This window comes from Pipistrellus hanaki (genome assembly GCF_964339955.1).
Source record: "Pipistrellus hanaki genome assembly, chromosome: 2".
NCBI classification, from domain to species: domain Eukaryota; kingdom Metazoa; phylum Chordata; class Mammalia; order Chiroptera; family Vespertilionidae; genus Pipistrellus; species Pipistrellus hanaki.
Genome location: NC_140504.1, coordinates 157,482,755 through 157,503,713, shown reverse-complemented (window position 1 = coordinate 157,503,713; position 20,959 = coordinate 157,482,755). Strand labels below are relative to the sequence as shown.

At 41.5% G+C, this 20,959-nt stretch overlaps 1 protein-coding gene across 2 annotated transcripts in view; it reads left to right on the top strand.

Annotated features, from left to right (window-relative positions):
- Window positions 1–20,959, top strand: part of ROR1 (receptor tyrosine kinase like orphan receptor 1) — a 387,013-nt gene that overhangs the window by 226,832 nt on the left and 139,222 nt on the right. The gene's annotated exons all lie outside the window — the stretch shown is intronic.

Sequence of the window (20,959 nt, the reverse complement as noted above, 5' to 3'; positions counted from 1 at the left end):
GCCATAGTCTTACCTTATCCCTCTGCAGGAAGTGGCCTATTCTTTAAAACTCCTATAGCCTATTCCATGGTTTTTCTCTTTGTATTTTCTATGTTATATCATGGTGACTTACATACCTAGACACCTCACCATCAAACCTGGAAATTTCTTGTAGATATATCTATCTTGTTCTTTTTTAATTTTTATTTATTTATTTATTTTTTTGTCTTTGTCCCAATCACAAAATCTCAGACAGACTGCCATTCATAGAAAATCCTCAATAAATATGTATGGAATGATGGGGACATAGATGGATGGACCACATCCACATCTATATATGTGCCAATACATTTAACAGACTTACTGAGTTTCTAATTTAGTTTAGACATAATTCAAGGTTCTGGGATTTTAATAATAAAAGAAACTGAAAATTCATTGTCAAAGACTGCATATAATGAACCCTAGCCAGTTGGCCTGCAGACCAGAGACTCCCAGGTTCTATCCCTGTCAAGGACACACACCTTGGTTGCAGGTTCCTCCCTGGCTGGGCTCTGGTCAGGGCTCGTGCAGGAGGCAGCCAATCGATGTGTTTCTCTCACATCAATGTTTCTCTCTGTCTTTCTCTCTCTCTCTCTCTCTTCTATTCTCCCTAAAAATCAATGGGAAAATATCCTTGGGTGAGGATCAACCAAAAAAATAAATAAATAATTGCCTTTGATGATGAGCTCTCTATTATCTGTTCATATATTCACTGGGAGTTGTATTTCCTCTCTGAGGTGAGAGAACTGTACAACATAGTCTTAGGCAGAATTACTTTGCTGGCTATACTTCTTAGGTATTTTAGGGTGACAGGATGAGGGGAGATGTCTTTTCACCTTAAATCAAAGGACATTTGAAGTAATTTTTATTCAGTTTGATCTTGAAATTCTTTTTCTAATTAAGGCTTGAAACAGGGACTGTATGTTATTCTTCTCCACCTCCAGCACCAAGCACAGTGCCCAGGAGGCAGAAGATTTTCAACAAACATTTATGAACAGTTTTTAATGGAGAAGAAGAAACTTTAACTTTGTGCCTACTCTGTGTCAGGTGCTCCAAAATTGGGAACTTAATTGGCCAGCTCCTTATGGCACCAACAAGAAAAATGACATTATTGCCTCTACATGCTATTAATCAGGTGCCAAGAGTGGCTATGAAAGGACATCAGTGTGTGCTGAAAGACAGCAGAGCTCTGTGAAGCTCCTAGCCTGCCAGCCTTCATAGTTCTGCTAGACCAGCATGTAATTAGCGGTGATTGCCTTTCAAGAGAGAAGTAGTGTCAGTAGTAATGAACTTACCGGCCAAAGGACTGAACTCAGGCACGACTCAAACTTTTGTATGTTCAGCATGATCTTCCAGAGAGCATGGATGGCTTTCCAGGGATTCTTGGTATCTTCTTTGTCTAGAAGATCATTATTGCATGGTCTTTCATTCCCACCTCAAAGAAAAGATGATGAATTAATTCATTCATTGATCAAATCTTGATTGCTGCCTACTGTGTTCTGGGCACTGTCTGAAGACTTAGGATGGAAAGATGAATCAGACAAAGGTCTTTGTCCTCCATAAAGGAAAGATTGATATCTGCGGGCTTAATCATAACCTTCTGGTCAATTTGATAGACTAGGTTGCCAAGGGATATATCAGCCAATCACAGAGAGATGCTGGTGAAAATATACAATGGGAAAAATCCATTGCCAGACTTACATCCAAAAAGTAGAAATCCCAGGTGCTAGAAACGAAGAGCAAACTCAGTAATGGAGCAATGATTAGTAAGAAGGAATTAATCAGAAGGTCTTATGAAAATATGGGCAGTATGTGGGATTCTTAGGGGCTGGAATTTCAGTAGTGCCCAGTGGGGATGAGCGTCGAGGCCATAGCCAACAACCGCCTGTGTAGCTAACTGTCAGTGAGGAATGACAGGGCTGAGCATGAAATAAGGAAGATTCTGCTGAGGTCTCTGGTATGGAATTCTGTCAGCCACTTTGGGTCATGGGATCACCCATGAGAAATCCAAACCAAACCTACGTTAAACTTGTGTAAGGGTTCAGGGTTCTTATTGTGCAGTGCACAAGCCACAAGCCAATAAGATAATGTAAAAACTTGGTCTGGAATTAATTAAACTGTGAGATACTGAAAAGCAGGTCATAAAAGTGTCTCAACATCTCAGTGCATATGGATCTCCCACCAAAATCAAAATTAAAAAATCAAAACAACAACAGCAAACTCCTGCTGATGTTAAGTTTACTTTTATATATTACATGCAAGACAGAAAAAATGCACCTTAGCCATTTTGTTCAGGGGATAGAGCTTCTGAAACTGAAGGGTTCTGGGTTCAATTCCAGTCAAAGGAATGTACCTCAGTGGCATGCTCGATTTCTGATCCTGGTCAGGGCACATGCAGAAGGCAACCAATCAATGTGTCTCTCTCACATCCATGTTTCCCTGTCTCTGTCTCTCTCCGTTCCTTCCACTCTCTCCAGAAATCAATGGAAAAAATATCCTTGGGTGAGGATTAACACAGAGAGAGAGAGAGAGAGAAAGAGAGAGGGGGGAGGGGGGAATGCCACCATTAGTGAGAGCCAGCAGATCAAACACATGGAGAAGTTCATATCTTAGAAACTAAAGATAACAAATTTGAGAGTATAAATGTTAGAAAATATTTCATGATGAAAGAGGGAATAGAAACCATAGGGCAAGTACAGGATAATATGACAAAAAAAAGTAGACATTTTAAAAGAACTAAATAGAAATTCTAGAATTAAAAAAGTTATAGAAATGAAAAATTCATCAAATGAGTTAAACAGTGGATGCATTATTCAAAAGAAGAGAGAAATGATGAACTGGAAGATACATTTGAAATAAAGTGGTGGTTAAGAAAATGGATTCTGGAGCCAAGGTAACTAAGTTTGCATCCTGACTCTACTAGTGGAATGCTGTATGACTTTGGGCAAGTCACCCAACCTATCTGTGCTTTGGTTTTCTCATTTGTCAAATGAGCTAATGAAAGTAACTACCTCATATGGTTGCTGTGAAAATTGATCTGGCTAGCAAATCTGATAAACTAATTGGAGAATAAGAAGTAGCAGCTGTTTCTGGTTAATGTGGTTATTACTTTGGGCTTGATAATAAATAAAAAAAATCATAGGTACTTTGGCAGTCTTGCAAGGAAAGCATATTTTAGGCTTGGAACAGGAATTGCAGGTCCTGTTAAATCAGCCCATGCCAGCAGCTGCCCACAATGGCTTTACACACAAGTGTTCACCCACATAAGCGCCATACTTCTTAGCTTGGTAAACAAGATTTTTCCATGGTCTTACCCCTGTCGAGTCCTCTCTTCTCACCCCTACACTCCATACTTTGCACTCCATTTGTTTCAACAACCTGCCTCTCAATTTTCTAAAGATATGTTTAGGGATATGTCTTTGTTGGTGCAGTTTCTTCTGACTGGATATCTTTAGCACCATTTTACACTTGGCTAACTCCTTCTTTACTTAAGCATCACCATAAACATTCGCTCAATCCCTTTCCCCATAGAGCTCCTAAGAAGCACAGCGCTGAGAAAGACAGGCTGTATTCCAGCTTTGTTGGACTTTACATTCTAGAGGAGAAAAAGACAATTAATAAAATCTTTCATCAACCCCATTGACCATGCTGCCAACAGTGCCCCTAAATATTTCATATGTGGGCTCTATACCTCTCTATATCTATCTTAATTAGAGTCTTTACCATGCTGTAGTGAAATGCTCTATTTTGTGCCTGTCTCTTTAAAAGCAGGGGCTCTCTAATCTATGGACATGCTCATATTGCACAATGTCGGTGTGTAGTAGAAAATCTGGTGTTAAATTGTATAGGTTCAAACACCATCTGTGCCAGTTCATAGCTACTACGTGCGAATATCTCTAGGTGTGATGTGCTTGCTAAGCATGTTGCACACATCATGCAAATTAACACCACCCTTTGCAGTAGAATAGGTAGGTGATGGAGGCTCATGTGAGTTAAAGGACTTGGCTGTGGGGCACAGCTGGTGAATGGTAGTGCCAAGACTCCTACCAAGGCCTCTGTACAAATGCAGCATGGCAGCTGATGACTATCTCCCTTGCATTTCTATCCCCTGTTCCTGTGGCTCAGTTTCTCTCTTGGGGGAGCAGTCAAAATAAAATCCAACACATGATATTCTTGAATGCCTTTCTCTTTACTTGGCCACTCTGTTCCACCCATCAATCCCACCTGGTTCCCCAGCCTCACTCAGGCCCTGGTATTCTGTTAACCCAGTGCAGTCAGTAGTACTAAACAGTTACCTTTTCAACAGGAAATGAAATTGAAAGGAGACAAGACCACCGGGGAAGAGCTGATGAAAGCTACTATTGATGTGGCAGGGGGCAATGTCTGAAACAAATGCTTCAAAACCAAGGGCCTCCTAATGTACAGGGATCCATGGGGGCTCAACCTCAGCTTCTCCAGGGAGTTTGGGGTAGGGTGTGATAAGGGCCTCTTATCCCCTTCTTCCATTTTCAGTCACATGAGGTCTCAGAGGTTCTCTGCAGAAAGCCAAATGTTTCTTTTGGAGAAAGGACTGGAAATTGTAGCCCTAGGTAGCAGAAAGGGAGGGAGTCTACTGCTTTAAAAAAATACTGAGGCTTGCTTCCAACTGCAGCCAGCTCTCTGTGCTGATAGACTAGATTTGGGGGTAGTTTTGCCCTGGCTTGCTTTTTTATGTTTATTTATTTACTTTTTAAAATATATTTTTATTGATTTCAGAGAGGAAGGGAGAGGGGGAGAAAGAGAGAGATAGAAACATCAATGATGAGAGAGAATCATTGATTGGCTGCCTCCTGCCTGCCCTCCACTGGGGATCCAGCCAGAAACCTGGGCATGTGCCCTGACTGGGAATCAAACAATGACCCCCCTGGTTCATAGGCCAACATTCAACCACTGAGCCACACTGGCTGGGCCTGGCTTGCTTTTTTAAGTGGATAGCTGGTTTTCTCCACGACCTTGGCATTTTGCATATAGGAGGGAAATGCACAGCATGGTCCTCATGAACATAGGTTCTGGAGTTACTATGACTCTGAGCTTCCTTTGCTCACTGTGGGTGGAGGTATTGGTATCAATCACCTAAGATGGTTTTCCTGGCCAAGAAACACACCTATGGGTTGCCATAGGATAGCTGTCTGCATGGTCACAATAGAAAGAGACATGCTGGCCTCAGCACTTTAATGCACCTTCTTCCCTGAGAACTTTGCCATTAAGGGGCTGGGACCAGGTTCTCTAGTTCAGGAGTAGTTGCTTCCTCTAGTTCCTCCTCTCTTCTATTTGATTTTCCATGGCACATAAAGAGTCTCTTTAAATGGTATTGGCTGGATGATAACTTAGAGGTTAGTTCACAACTAGTTTGAGTCCTTTCCTCGTGCAACTTATTATGTGTATTTGGAGCCTGTAGTGGGCAAAGGGGCAAGATAGGCATGGACTGGGACAGGAAGCTTGGTACTTGGTAAGCTAAAGGACAGTCCTTCTGGGACTGGAGTCTCTGGCAGCTCATCCATCCTTTGTTTCATTTTCAAAACTGGTAGCTGGTTATAGGAACTTCTGGTGAAATTGCTAGGGGAGCCATGTGGTGTTTAACACAGACCAATTTCAGCAGTTTTGGCCTTAGCCATATCCTCCTAATGTTGATAGCATCACTTTCATTAAAGGACTGACATTGACCTGCCACTGTCAACAATAGAAGCACCTGGCACCTCTATAACCACCTATGGAAAAGGGGGACGTGGCATCGGCTCTAAAGGGTTGTCACAAGGGCCAGATAAAGCGGGACATGCCCTCGCAGTCTCTAGCACAGACAGCTGCTCACTGCAGATGTTCTGTTATTCCCAAGGGTAGGGTAGCATGATCTGGGGAAGAGCACTTAAGAAAGAACTTATATTCAGACCCAACTCAACTCCACAGTCATTGTGAAGCTCCAAGGTTTCAGACACTAGCTACCTGAGGCTGTCGAGCACCTACAAGTGGTCAGTTCACAATGAGATCAGTGTAAGTGTACAGCCACATCTGGATCCCAAAGGCTTAGTATGAAAAAAGGACTTAAAATAACTTAAAATAATTTTTTTACTGATTACATGTTGAAATGATAATGTTTCACATATTGGACTATGTGAAATCTATTATTAACTTTAATTTTGTCTGATTTTTTTTTTAAATGTGGCTACTAAGCATGTTACCACCACACATGTCACTGGTATTATACCAGTATTTCTATTCCAAGGTGCTACTCTAATGAAACAACAGCTGGAACCTCAGGAAAATCTCCTAACTTGCGTTTCCTCCTTTCAGCATGAGAAGTTCTCTTATCTTTCCCACCTTTAAAATTCTAGGAACTACATTTTATAAAGAGAAATTTTTCTAAAACTGATTTGCGTGTGTGTGTGTGTGTGGGGGGGGGGTGCTTAAAAATATATAAAATACTTTATGTGTAATGGATTATCATTCCTGATTATCATCTAATGTTTAACACTCTGTGAAAGGCAGTATTGCATTCTCTGGGAAGAAAAATGTTGTAGAGTAAGGTGTAAAGCACAGAGGGACTTTACTTTGATAGAGAGGACCTAGGACAGCAATGGAACCACAGGGCAAGTACAGAAGACCTAGGCCTAATGATCCAGCAATGTCTACATCTCCCAAAGTTCACCTTGCACTGTTCTCCCCAGCAGGCTGTGCCCCAGCCACTCAAACTTCTTTGAAGCCCCTCCAGCAAGGCAGGCTCATTCCAGACTGAAATGCATATTGATATGCTATTCTCTCTACCCAGAATCCTCTTCTCTTGCTTTCCCCTCCTTAAATTGTCATCTCCTCAGATAAGCCTTTCCTGATCACCGAAAGTTAGTTTTTTTTATGGCAATTAAAAAAAAAATCTGATCTAAACCTGGAAGCAGTGAGAACACTGTCTTGATAGGAAAGCAGGGGAGGTTCTGGCCAGCTTGCTATGGCTGCTTTCTCTCCAGAACTAACAAGCTCTTGGTCCCTTTGCCTGGAATCCAGCGTAGAAGCATGTGGCATGGGAATTGGTTCCCCTTCAATCAAGCTTCTCTCTCTAGGATTCTTGTTAATCCTCTTTACTTGACCAGTCTTTTCACTTTAGGGAAAGGAACCTACAAGGTGAGGGCTATGGGATTCTGTCAAAAAGAGCAGGAAAACCATCCTTTATAGTTAATCTTGATTCTCGCAAGCCTGCTCAGAGGGAGGAGTTTGCCTCTGGCGCATGAGAAGGAGGAGAGAGCCAGCCTCACCATTCAGGGGTCTTTGCAGCCAGTTATTTTGGCTCCAGCTCCAGCTCCAGCTCCAGCTCCAGCTCCAGCTCCAGCTTCAGCTCTTGGCCCCAGCCCCTCACACCAGCCCTCTGTCCCCTCCCCTGTGTGCCTGTCAGTGGTAGCTTCTAGGCAGAGGTGCTTGGGTGTTCTGCAGATGGCTCCCTTGGCTGTGTGGGAAACACGAGTGGTGGGTGCTTGAAAGAAGGATATGAACATACCTGTTTGAAAACAGACCGTTACCCTGGAACAAAGGATTTTTCACATTTTCCTTGGCGAGGCCCAGCTAATGGCCGTCTGAAGTAGGGGTCAGCCCTTCACATGCTCTGGCCTGTTTTCTGGAGGCTTACATGCCCACAACTCCTTGTTAACTCTCCTGAGCTTGCAACAAGAAGTTAGCCCACAGATAAGACAAGTCCCTTGTTTGGGATAAGGACCCACAATAGGAGGAAGGCAGTGAGGCCTTCGGCAGGCATTGAGCTCTGCAACCTATTACAGACATCATTAGGAGGCGGTGGAGTGTGGGGAAACTGCTCTTAGACAAGGTTGGAAATTTTTGCATTCCTGTGCCAGGCAAGATTTCCTGTAGGGCCATGAGAAGCTCACTAATCATCTCTTTAGTTCCAAGCGATATTACTTCAGGGCAGATCCTGTCAAGGCCCCATGCTTAAATATCTCTTTGCCTGGGTTTACTCCATCAAATGCTTCATTTGCTTTAACAAATGCTCCGAGCTTTTGCTGGGCCAGCCGCTTAGGAAGTTCAACTCCCTGCATGCCTCAGAGGGCTCTAGCTCTGCCCCCAATTGCTGCAACTAAGAGTAACTCATTTTATGTAAATGATCCTATTGGACATTCATCAGACCTGACCAACTGCAACCTTTGGAATATGCTTGTGTAGGATTCACGTTAACTTGCAAGGCTTTTCTATCCATGGCCTTTATTCATCTTTTGAACTCAGATAGCTATGTTTTCCTGGAGATTCTTCCCAGGTCTCTAATTTCTGTTTTTTCCCCAAACACTTATATTCACTCATTCATTCAACAGGTATTTATTGACTGCCAATAGTGTGCCAGGCATTATACTAAAGTTACAGGGGCGAAAATACTCACTTCTCTTCTCAAGAAGCTCACTTTTTTGGTAGAGTAGCACGTCCCTGTGGAAGGAAGTACTAGTATAGCTAATAATTCATAGATGTTAGTTCTGTCCCAAGTGCTGTACTGGATACTTTACTCACAGTATTATCCTATTTAATGTGCCATAAAATCATGGGTGGGAGCTCCGGTTGTGTCCATTTTATAGACAGGAAAACAAGCTTAGAGAGGTAAAGTAACTCAATTTCTAAATGTCAGAGCCAGGATTCAAGTTCATGTTTTCTGACTACACAATCCATATTCTCAATAACTCTACTTCTAAAATAGGAGGGAAGGGAAGAGAGAGAGAGAGAGGAAGAGAAAGAGAAACAAAAATCAATTGTCCACCTCCTGCAATTGTTCAATGCCTTGACTAAGGATTGAACCCACAACCTAAGTACGTGCCCTGACTGGGGATTGAACCTGCAACCTAGATATGTGCCCTGACAGGGAATTGGACCTACAACCTTCCAGTGTTTGAGATGACCCTCCAACCAATTGAGCCACCCAGCCAGGGCTAGGAAACTTCTAATAGTGCAGCCACACTAAGGACATGAGCTCATAGAAAGCCTTTCTTTTGGTGATAAGCATCTCTCTGCTAATGATTGTTAATGGGAACAGGCTGATCACGACCATCTAATCAAACTTTGGGCCCAGATGACAGGTAAGTCCTGGGCAGCCCTTGAGATTCTGCTCTTAAAATTAATGCCACTTTGGTACTAACAGAAGCATCTTGTAGTGAGTTGAAGTTACCCTCTGAAGCCCATCCCTCCGGTGCTACATCAACCTGCTAGGCAGTTTCTTCTCAGTCCTCAGCAGCCCTCATCCTGCCAAGTGATTCTTTTAGGATATGGGGCTTCTATTAGGACATGTGGCTCAGCTACTCATCTCTTTTGAGAGGAGGTTGGCCTAGAGGGTCTCCTGAACCTCTAAGCTGAATGACCTTCACAGGTCATACAATCCAACTTTCTAGCTGATATGTGACTACTTCCAAAAGCTTCCTAAGTGGTTCTACATTAATGCTTTCCTTCTAATTTGCACACTTCTATATTAACACTTTCTTTTGTGTCATTGCACAAGGCTAACCCAAGTTTTGTCTTTGAGAAATCCGAAGCTTAGGTTGTTTTTTCTTATGGTGAGCCAACTGGTCTTCGTTCTCATTCCTTCTGCTATGTCTGCTTCTCAGAAACTGGAGGAAGGCTGTTCCTTGGACTTTGTCATCAGGTTGGTCTCGGTTTCTGCTCTAGTGCTCAGTAGCTGTATGGTCTTGGATAAATTCCTTAACCTCTTTGAGTCCCATTTCGATCATTTATAAAATGGGGGGGGGGGGGGGGGGCGAGGATTTCAAGAATTTCTATTATTAGACATTCTGACTTTGAGAAGGACAAAGTTAAATGCTGGAGCAAAAGGACATGGACTCTGTCTTTTTTATATATATATTTTATTGATTTTTCACAGAGAGGAAGAGAGAGGGATAGAAAGTTAGAAACATCAATGAGAGAGAGTCATCGATCAGCTGCCTCTTGCACACCCCCTAATGGGGATGCGCCTGCAACCAAGGTACATGCCCTTGACTGGAATCAAACCCGGGACTTTCCAGTCCATAGGCCAACGCTCTATCCACTGAGCCAAACCAGTTTGGGCAGACTCTGTCTTCCTTAGCATTGTGTGTGGTCATTTCAGACTTGAAGATGACTTGAGGCTTTCTTTACCAGGTAATTCTAAGTTTCTAAGGCATGTTATGTAATGTTTGAAGCAGCATCTTATAGCCTTATTTTTGACTAATAAAGCCCAAATACATCTGTAGGTAAGTTTGTAAGTACAGTGAAAAGAAGAGTCAAAATCAATGTCTTATTAATTTAAGCAATTTGTTATGAAACTTACTAGTGTCCTCATTAATTCCAGTGTTGTTTGAACTTTGGGATGAAATGACAAATGGCCTTAAATGGTCTTTGGGGGCCTTTTCTGTTCTTGGGTAGAAGACCTAGTTCATGGACATCTAGACCCCATGCTGTTCTTTTAAAGATTAGGGGAGATCATGCATGGCTGTGGTAATGCCTTGTCTTTATATTATTGTCCAAAGATTCTCCTTTTTCTATGGCTAAACATTTACCATTATTTTCACTATTTCTCCTCCTCACTCATTTTCAAGATTCTTTCCCCATAAATGGTGGCCTCCTGGAGTGAAAACACAGTTCCCCAGGTAGCCCTGAACTATGTAGAATGCAGCAGGCCCATCCCCTTCATTTTGCACTTTTATTTCTGCAACCAAAATTTTTAGCTACTAGATAGCATCATCTTCTTATTGACCTACGATGAGCTTGTTGACTAAATCTCTTGGGAGGTTCTCACAATGTTTGCCATTTACCTGCATCCCTCCTTTCTCATACTTTTGTAATCAGTATTTTATGTCTCAGTACTCACTATTCCCATCATACCTATTCTTATATATTTCACCACATTTGATTTAGCATACCAGTATTATCTGATGCCATCGTTATACAGAACCTGTTAATATTGTGTTTTATATTAATTAGGCCTTCATCTAAGACATTAATGCAACTGCTGGCTAGAGAAGCATACAGACAGAGCCCCAATCTTATATCCTATCTTATTGCCAGTGTGGAGAACTGCCTCTCTTATAAGTGTATATAGCTCAGAGAATGTTTTTAAGAGTCTACAGACCTATTTTAGTATCTTTCTGGTTCTCTGAACTTCTTTCAAGTCAACATTCCTATTTTGTCTTAGTAATTCATTGAATAAGCATTGGTAGGTGCCAGGTACAGAAACAAATTACATGTGTCTATCTTCAAGATGCTCATAGTCTAGTGGGAGACACAAACTATCAGACTAAAAAGAAGTGGGTGCATAATTGAGTGTATCTCCAAATATAGTCTGATTGGGAGTTTGGGCTTCCACATATGAATTTTGGGAGGATATAATTCCATAGTATCCACCTTAAAACATTTTATACATTTTCTTTTTACTTTTCAATTGCTTTATGGAGACAGAGGAAATGAGAGGGAGAGAGAGAAAAACATTGATGTTGAGAGTGGATCATCAATTGGCTGCCTTCTGCACTCCCCTTACTGGGATCAGCTCAAAATCTAGGCATGTGCCCTGACCGGGAATCAAACCAGGAACCTTTTTCACTTTGCAATGCTTTTGTCTATGCTATTTCCCCAGCATAAGTTTTTAACGCTTCAACATCCTTCCAGTTTTTGATTATCCAGCTTAAATGTCACCTCCCATGAAGCCTTCTCTGATTTTCTGATCAAACTTAATTACTCTTTCTCCTACACAGTGATAATACTTTAATTGTATTTTGATTTAGCTCCAGTTTTGCTCAGACTGTGTTATACATTTAGGTTCCTCGAAAGCAGAGATCCTGCCTTAATTTGCTCCCAATTTGTCTGCCTCCAATTTCTATTGGTTCTCCCTAAAGGTATGACATGTATTATTCATTAGTTCTAAAGAATGGTGGAGGCAATTTGGTAGGTTTAAGCTGGAGAAGAAAAGGCTATAGAAAGTCTCATGACTGTGCCCAAGTATTGGAAATGATGCCTTATAAAAGAAAGAAAAAATGGTTCCATGAGACATTTGAATTGAGGTCACCAGGTAAAGGTTACAAAGAAGCAGATTTCAGCACAATATATGAAAGACCTTTTTCATTAACAAAACTAAAAGGGGCTCAGCCGATGTGGCCTGTGGTTGAATGTCGACCCAGGAATTAAGAGGTGGCTGGTTCAATTCATAGTCAGGGCACATGCCAGGGTTGTGGGCCCAATCCTCAGTAAGGAGCATGCAGGAGGCAGCTGTCGAGGATGTTCCTCTTTCATGGATGCTCCTATCTCTTTCTCCCTCTCCCTTCCTCTCTCTCTAAATATCAGCAAAAAGATATTAAAAAAAAAAAAAAAAAAACTAAAAGGGGAAGAAACTAACACTCATAACCAAGAGCTGAACACTGCTGCTGTACACACATTATTTCTACTCCCACATAGTCTTATAACATAGTTTCCTCTTTTATCGATGAAGAAACCAAAATTCCAAAAGGCCGAAGACCTAGTGTAATTTCACATAATCTATCTCCCTCGCCCGTTCCTTCATGAGGACGCAATCTCCCTCTCCAGACTGCCTGACCTTTCTCAGGAATTCAATACCAGAAATGTGCTAGGGTGTTGGTGTAGCTAATACTTGAAGTTTTTTTTTTTGTCTCTAAAATCCTATGACTCAGAAATTTTCAGTCTCTGACATCAGTTCATGGAAATAGACCTATCTTCTGTCATCCTTTTTGTGGAAAAAATCTATAATAATAAAAGCATAATATGCTAATTAGACCTGACTAAGCTGGACTGCTAGGGAAACTTGGGTTCTGTGCCAGAGGGAAGCTGGTGCCAGCAGCTGGGGGAAAGAAGGCCTACTATTGCATGAATTTCATGCATCAGGCCTCTAGAATGTCATAAAACTCTTTAAGAGTACTACAAATCATCATTACAGTATTTCATGCATTATTGGTCTCATTAGTTCATATTTATGAAACTGTTTGGAGGACACAGTTTTGGAAATACCCATACTCATAAAATTGACTTTATCCTAGCCAACCGGGGCTATAGTTTTCAAACAAGAGCTACTCTATCTGGGAGGGAAAGTGATAATATGCCTAACTTATCATCTGACTCTAGAAGTCAGATGGATGAGGTACTTAGCCCTGCTGTCCTGATTGCAATCCATGCTGAAAGTGGGCCCTATAGACTGACTTGCAGCACCCCGAGGACCAGCTCCCGGGGCAGGCAGCCAGTGTTCTGAAGCAGCTGCCATTTTTCTTGGGTAATTCATGTGTGAAAGTGTCTCTGCTGAAAGAATGTGGGTCATCTTGTTCTTTTTCCCAGAGCCAGGCTCTTATCAGACCAGAAGAGCGTCTCCTCATATAAAATACATCCAAGTTGCAAAGTTCCTGGATGATAAGGGTAGTTGCTCATTCCAAATACATAACTCTCTACATCTATGACATCTTATATTTGGCTTCACTGTTTTCTGTACTCAACAGGGCCTTAGAATCCTGGAGCTGGGGTACATGTTGGTGTAACATAGAGATAATGAAAAATGATTGAGTAGCTCTATCTTTGCAATTCATATGGTTTCTTTAATTCAGTATCTCTCTTTCCAGTTGTGAAGTCATTGCCTTGAATTTGAGCAAAGCCTCTGTTCCTTGGTATGTGTGTGTTTTAAATAACATTTTGGCATGTGCTATGAAACTCCTCTCCATTCTGCTCCCCCAACCCCCCGCCGCCCCCCTAACACCTCCCTCCAGTCAGAAGAGAGATGAATCACCAAATGACCTGCCAGGAATATCTAAAACCAGTTTAGTTTAGTTAGTTTGTTTGTTTTTCCAGATTTTCATTCACCCTATTTTTCCCCCCAGAAAATATATCATAGATATTCTCTGCTTCTTCCATTTCTACAAAATGTGTTGTTCTTGGGTAGAGATGGAAATAAAGAGAGGGAGAGAATGAAATCTGTATCTTGCAAAGTAGAAATGCCATCAAAACATGACTATGAAGTTGATACTGCTGTGGGACCATTTAACACAGTTAGCCTCAAGTTTAACTGACATGAATCAGAGAGGATTAACTCAATATCAAACAGTGCTTTTGCGGTAGAAATATAACCAGACCCCATTCCCTGGTCCTCATTGCATTGCCTTAAAATATCACAGCTTCTGAGAAGTCTTTCATAGTTCCAATCAAGGCCAGACTGAGGCATCAGCCCCCTCTGGGCTTGGAGGATGCTATCAGGGTGGTGTGTCTGGTCCTTACTCACAGTCCTGTCACAGACCTCAAGGATCTGGAACCCACGAAATGAAATCCTCAAATAATTATCTGCCATTGTTTTCTGCACTCAAGTTCTAAAGACAAAGACAGAAAAGGTAAGGGGGGAAAAATAAGGGATTTATGGAAAAAGCAATATCCTATATGAGTCGTCTAATATGAAATATATCAAATAGTCAAATTGGTAGAGATGAAGTAGAATGGTGGCTGGAGGGGGCTGGAATGAAGGAATAATGGGAAAAGAAAGATTAACTTTTGTAAAAAGTTTTAGATTTAAACTTAACATATTATTCTTACTAACCCTAGAAAGTAAACAAATATATTTTATTTTATTATTTTTTAATCCTCATCCGAGGACATGTTTCCATTGATTTTAGAGAGAGGAAGGGAGAGGAAAAGAGAGTGAGAAAGAGAGAATCGGTTTCTGGTTGCCTTCTCTACACATTCCGTCCAGGGAGCAAACCCAAAAGCCAGGCATATGGCCTGACTGGCGATGGAACCTGTGACTTCTTGGTACACAGTTTGATGCTCTAACCAACTGAATCATACCAGCCAGGGCTAAACTAATATATTTTAGAAGGATTTTTCAATAACTTTGAAAATATATAACTTTGAAAATATTAACTGGAAAAAAAAAAGCTGAAGTGGTTTGGAGGAGGCTTTTACCATGAAAATAAATTAACTTAGCCACTCTATTGTCTAAATTCTGATTCCCTAAGATTTTATTGTACAGTAATAATACTGACAAATACTTACATAGGAGTTGGCTATGTACCAGGTACTATTCTAAATGCCTTGACTATACTAACTGATTTTAAAAAGTGCATTATTTATAATTTGTTGAGACTAATACGTACTAAACAGCCTTTGAAGGGCTTTAGATACTTTATCTCACTTAATCAACCTAACAGTCTGACTCAGCAGGCATTACTAGAAATTCTAGATGTTAAATAATTTGCTGGAAGATGCCGGATTAGAAGTGACAGAGCCAAGACTCAGATCCAGGTCTGCCTACCTCTTTGCTTCTACTCACACAGATGGCACAGTGTGTGTCTTTCTAATCACTGTCATCTCCAAATATTAATTATGTCATTCAGGCGGCCGGGGCAGTGTCCACGTGTGGCTGCTGGTTGGCTCAGAGCTTGCTTCTTGAGGAACTTCTAAGTTTCTCTCTGAAATTCTGGCTGGAAATTTGATGCAGTTGCTGAAAGCGGAAGAAATACAGCTTTCATGTTCATGCGCAATTTGCTTTTTCATTTTCTTTTATTATCCTGAGACTTACTGTAAATCACACTTTCCCATCAGTCCTGGGGGTTCTGATTATGTTCATGCGGTCCAGCTAAGAGCAAGGGCAGTAAATTACTGCCACTTTGTTTGAAAATTTTTTTAGCCACAGTACATTAGCTGCTTTTGTTTGCTTTTCCACTGGTGGTGTGCACGTTTTTATTTCAGAATTGGTGTTTCTTGAATGTCTCATTTGTGAATAATGCAGCTTGCAAAATGGAATGATTGGAACAAAAATATGCAAGAGGATGTCCTTTTGGCATATGTAAGATTTTAAAGCATTTACAGCCAAAATGAGTTCTTGAGTTCTCTTTCACACGCACGCACACACTCATTTGCTGCATTTTCCTGTTCTCTCTGTTCTACTCCATTTACTCAAAAGCAATTATAAGGTTATGACCAATACAGCAACTGATATCAGGTAACTACCAAGACATACCTTCTTCTAGGCTTCTCTAGGTATTTTTGTTTATTTGAAAGATGGATAGATCAGAGGGTCAGGGGTCGTGTTTTATTGTAAGTTTCTACTCCAAATTTCTGGACATTTTCAGTACAAAAAAAAAAAAAAGAATAAAAGTAACAGAAAGATAGGAAAGAAAAAGAAAAAGAAAGGAAACCTTTTAAAAGGCAAAATGGGGCTAATAAGAACCAGATCCTAAAGTGATTGTCAAAATGTCAAAAATAAATGCTTTTCCTTTATTCAGTAGCATTCATCTTGAGGCACCTACGTTTCTGTAGACTCTCCTAATGGCTTGCCTTGATTCTCTTGCTGGGCCATCCATAAACAGAGTGGCTTCTAAAGCACTACCCAAATCCTCAATAGCTTTCAGTAATTGGTGTTGGAGTTCAGTGGAGACATTCGTTTACGGTCTTCAAATCTCATCTTCTAATAAAGTGGCCAGGAAGGAAGTAGCCTAGCATGTCCTGGCAGCCAGAGACTGAGGTGCCCTTGCCAGCCAGCATTGTCATAACCGTCACAGGGTTATCCAAAGGATCTAGAAAACAATGATAATTGTCCAAAACCTAAATGAGTGTGAAAATTCACTTTTATTCTGAAATTTGTTAGTTTTACAGCAGCTTTGGAAAGGATTTTAATGCACATGAAGACGAAGCTTAAGTTAGAGAATTCTCCTCATTATCAACAATCTATGCAGTGGTTATTTCATTTTCTTGGACTTTGTGATACACAACTTTCAGGGAGGCTGCCTACGTTACAGTAACCCCTGATGTCTAATAATCGCAGCCGTGTTTACATTTGGAGCCCTGCCACTCTGAGAACTGATTGGACCAGGGGAGGATACCTGACTCACATTGGGTCAGTCAGAGTGTCTGTCCTCGGAATTTGGAGTTGGGACTCAGAGACAGCCAGTCAGTGTGTGTGTTGCTGCTTGTGCCATGTGATCAATATGGGGGCCGTAGAATGATCACTCTCTGCTGTGAATGCAGAGGACTCGGGAAATCTGATTTGCAGAGAGTGCAGGGAAAGGAGGTTTAAGCAGATTCCCATAAAAAATCTAGAGATTGGGGGTGAAGGGAGAATCTGGACCTGGTTCCCAGCAGCTTTCCAGTCTTGGTTCCTGTTCCTCTGAAGGCCTGGCCTGACTTCTTGCCAGGCTGCATGAGAAACCCTAGCATCCTATGTTAAATTCCCCACTCACCTCGCCCATCCCTCCTCACCTTCTTACACAGCCTGTGTTAGCTTCTGTAAGCTTTTACATGCCATCAGAGTCTTGACAGGCCGATTACAGAGATGGCCATGTAAACAAATACATGGATGTTCATAGTTACTCTTCAGTTTCCGGAGAAGTTGGTTTGGGAATGAACCTCAGAGATCTGTCCTCTCATTGGATGATGAAATGCAGACTATAGATGTGAAATGATTACCTAGGGTCACACAGCCCGTCCTCAGGGCAGCCAGTGCTCTTTCTAGTCTGGCTCCCTAGTGATTGCTATCCATCCATTCACCCAGCCAATAAATACACCAAGAACAAGTTCCTGCTACATGATAGGCCTTCACATTCTGTGTATTGCTAGGTAACAAACCACTCTAAACTCAGTAGCTTCAACCAATCACTTATTATTTCTCTGGGAGTTAACTAGACCCCACTAGATGGTTCTTGCTCAGGGTTTTTCATGGGGCTGCAGTCAGATGTTTTGTTTTTTAATATTTTATTGATCTTTAGAGAGAGATGAAGGAATGGGGAGAGTAAAAGAGAAACATTGATGTGAGAGTGGAATATTGGGATCAAACCCACAATTCAGTCATGTGCTCTGACCAGGAATGGAACCAGCAACCTTTCGGTGAATGGGATGATCTCCAACCAACTGAGCCATAATGGCCAGGGCCTGTGCTTTTTTTTTTTTTTTTTTTTTTTTTTTTTTAACAAACTGTGTGCTAGGATCAAAGATCTTTATGCTTATTTTCACTTCAATCCTTGGGATTCCTTAGCTAAAGGCCACTTGGCTACTCCATCAGCAGAGCAAGTTCATCCAGGAATCTCCCATCGTATAATCTCTGTGTCTCTCTTGTGACACTCTTTTCTTCTATCTGTGATAATCTATCCATATCCTATCTCCTTTGGGAGCCCTTTATAATCAGGGACTATGTCTGAATTGTTTTTACTTCCTAGCACAGAATCTATCACAAGGTTTGTCTTCAGTAAATATATGCTATTCTAAAGAATGTATTTCACTCCCTAGAATCTCAAATGGGAATTGTGATCTCATGTGTATGCTTTTCCCGGGATTCCTGAGGTCAGACCTAATTGGGGATGAAGAGATAGGGGTACAAGCTCTGAACCCCAGCAAACCCTCCTCCTCATCACAGCTCCTCCCAGCCATATCCTTTCTGACCTGCTAGGTCAGCTCACATTTCCTGAAGCCCAGCTCTAGCTCAGCTCTTCCAATGTCTGCACAGGTGTATTTTCTTACCATTTTCCTGTTTTCCACTCCTCTTTATTCCTCCCCTCCCCAAAATGCCTGTGCATTCCAGCAAGAGGACAGGAAATCTGGGCTTTCTCTCTCTCTCCACTCTGCTCTGGGTCTTGCCCACTCTGCCTGATAAAAGGCAGAGGACTGCCCGCTCTCCCCCGCCCCCACCACGGATGTGTACTAACCCTGGCCTGCCCATTTTGATCTCTGTCCCAAACTCCTTCAACATTCAACCTCTTGACCACACACTTAGCTTTGACTCTCACTCTGACTTTACTTTCAAATTAGATTCTGGAATATTTCCTCCTTTCTTCAAGATCTTAAGGGGCTCCTGAAGGACAGAGACCATATTTCCTCCTTTGCAAAAACCCCATGGATTGCTAAGTGTCACGTCCTTTGCAAGTCCTTCTCTGTTGCCCTAGGTTTAGAAGTGGGTTACATGTCCTCTGTCACCCTGAATATACCCAGCTTGTAATAATTGTTTCTTTACATGTTTCATTCCATAGCCAGGATACAAGACCTTTGAGCACAGGCATGTAAATCCATTTGCTCTTTTATTCATTAAATATTCTATGCATCTCTCCACAGCAAACCTGTGCTAGGTTTATGATGCTGTAACAAGGAAAATGGCCTGGTCACAGCCTTGTGTGTTTGATTGTTGTCTCTTGCTGCTAAGAAAAGAGTATCCACTTCAGTTGTCATCTCCAAATTATTCAATACTTTTCTGTGTTCTTGAAAAACCAGTAGTGTTTCTAAAAAGTGTCTAATTTTTGTGGAATTTGGTTAAAAAAAATGGGAGGACAGAACCACTCCATTCATAACAGAATATTCAGGTGACAAGGATTCTCCCATGCATTGTCCTGCTACCAGGAGATCTGAGGTGTGGCCAAGTCAGCAAATTCTTTCAAATTTCAAAACACAAATTTTGCACAGTGAAGGGAGATGAGAGGAAAGGCTGTGTGTGCCCTTGCATGTTCCCTGAAGTTTATATTCTGGAAAAAGCCGAACTGGAATGTTGGGCTCAGAGGAATCGAGTTGGAATGCTGATTGGTGCACAAAGGGATTTGTTTCTCGCTCAATCAAGATGTGACTTTAGAAAACTGAGACGGTGGAACTGTGTGGTCCCTAGAGGCACAGACATTCCTTGGCCAGAATGGCAAACTTGTCTTTGGAAAGCCACTGGGCTCCATTTGGAGCATCAAACACTGGAGAATTTATTATGACTGGACAAAAGCCCCTTCCTCACAGTCAGGCCAGGATAGTGAAAATACACAGTGACTTCTTCTTTTGAAGGCCCTGAGTGTAACTTGGTTCTTTCTCATACCCGCTCCCTTGCGGGGCTGAAAGCACAACTGTTACCTTTGCATGAGGCAGAAGCATCCACAGGCTTCCCTAGTGAGCATCACACATCATGCTGGTGCTGAGGCGCCTCCTATCCACAGTATTGAAATCACAGCGATGACTTATGATGTGTTCTGTTTGCATTGGCCCACAGCCCAAACCAGAAATGTATCTCAGGCTTGGCCTTCTAGATATTATCTCCAGTCATTTAAAAGTTCATTATGCAAACCCACTCATCCTGTCCCGCTATAGTTAAGGTCTGTCAGCATTTTACAAAGGCTTATAACTCAACCATAAAGGGGGAGAATGCAGTTTTCAGGTTGCAGTGTGGCATGCAGGGCCTCAGCCCAAGAGTCAAAGGCGTTGCTTTTTTTTTGTTTTTTGTAAGTTAGAACCTTGCTGAGTTATAGTGAAGCAAAGTACTAGCTTGTGCTTTTTCTGGTCTTATTTGGTTTGATTTTCCAAGGTTGGGAAGTGACTCATTCAAAGGTAGATATACTCTCTATCAAGAATTGACTTATGGATTTACTTATCAAACTAGTATTCAGCTGAAAATGATGGCTTTGTGGAAAAAAATTATAAAGTTAGGATGGATGAAGATCAAGGGAGTTCAGAAATAAGTTTGGAAATATTTCTTGAAGACACAGGGACCAATTTTCATGCCAATCTAAGTCCTTTTGAATTTTATTTTCAAGAATTGTATTATGTCAACATCAAGTCATTATCCTGAACATATTTCTGCTCATAATTTCTAAATACAGTAATTCCCTTTTAAACATGGAGAGTATGTTCCAATACATGAATGCTGGAAACTGCAGATAGTACTGTACTATGTACTGAGTGGACAGGTTATTATGATCTCTGAATGCATAATAATCTGGCCACTCAGTATATATCCTATATAATAAAAGGCTAATATGCAAATTGTCCCTGTGACCAGGTGTTTGACCAGCAGGCAGGCCAGCCAATCACCCATGTCCCCTCCCCCTGGCCAGGCTGTCTGGGCCCCACCCATGTATGAATTCATGCACCGGGCCTCTAATATATATATACTCAGTGGCCAGATTATTATACATTCAGAGATCATAATAATCTGGCCACTCACTGTGTATATATTATGCTTTTTCCT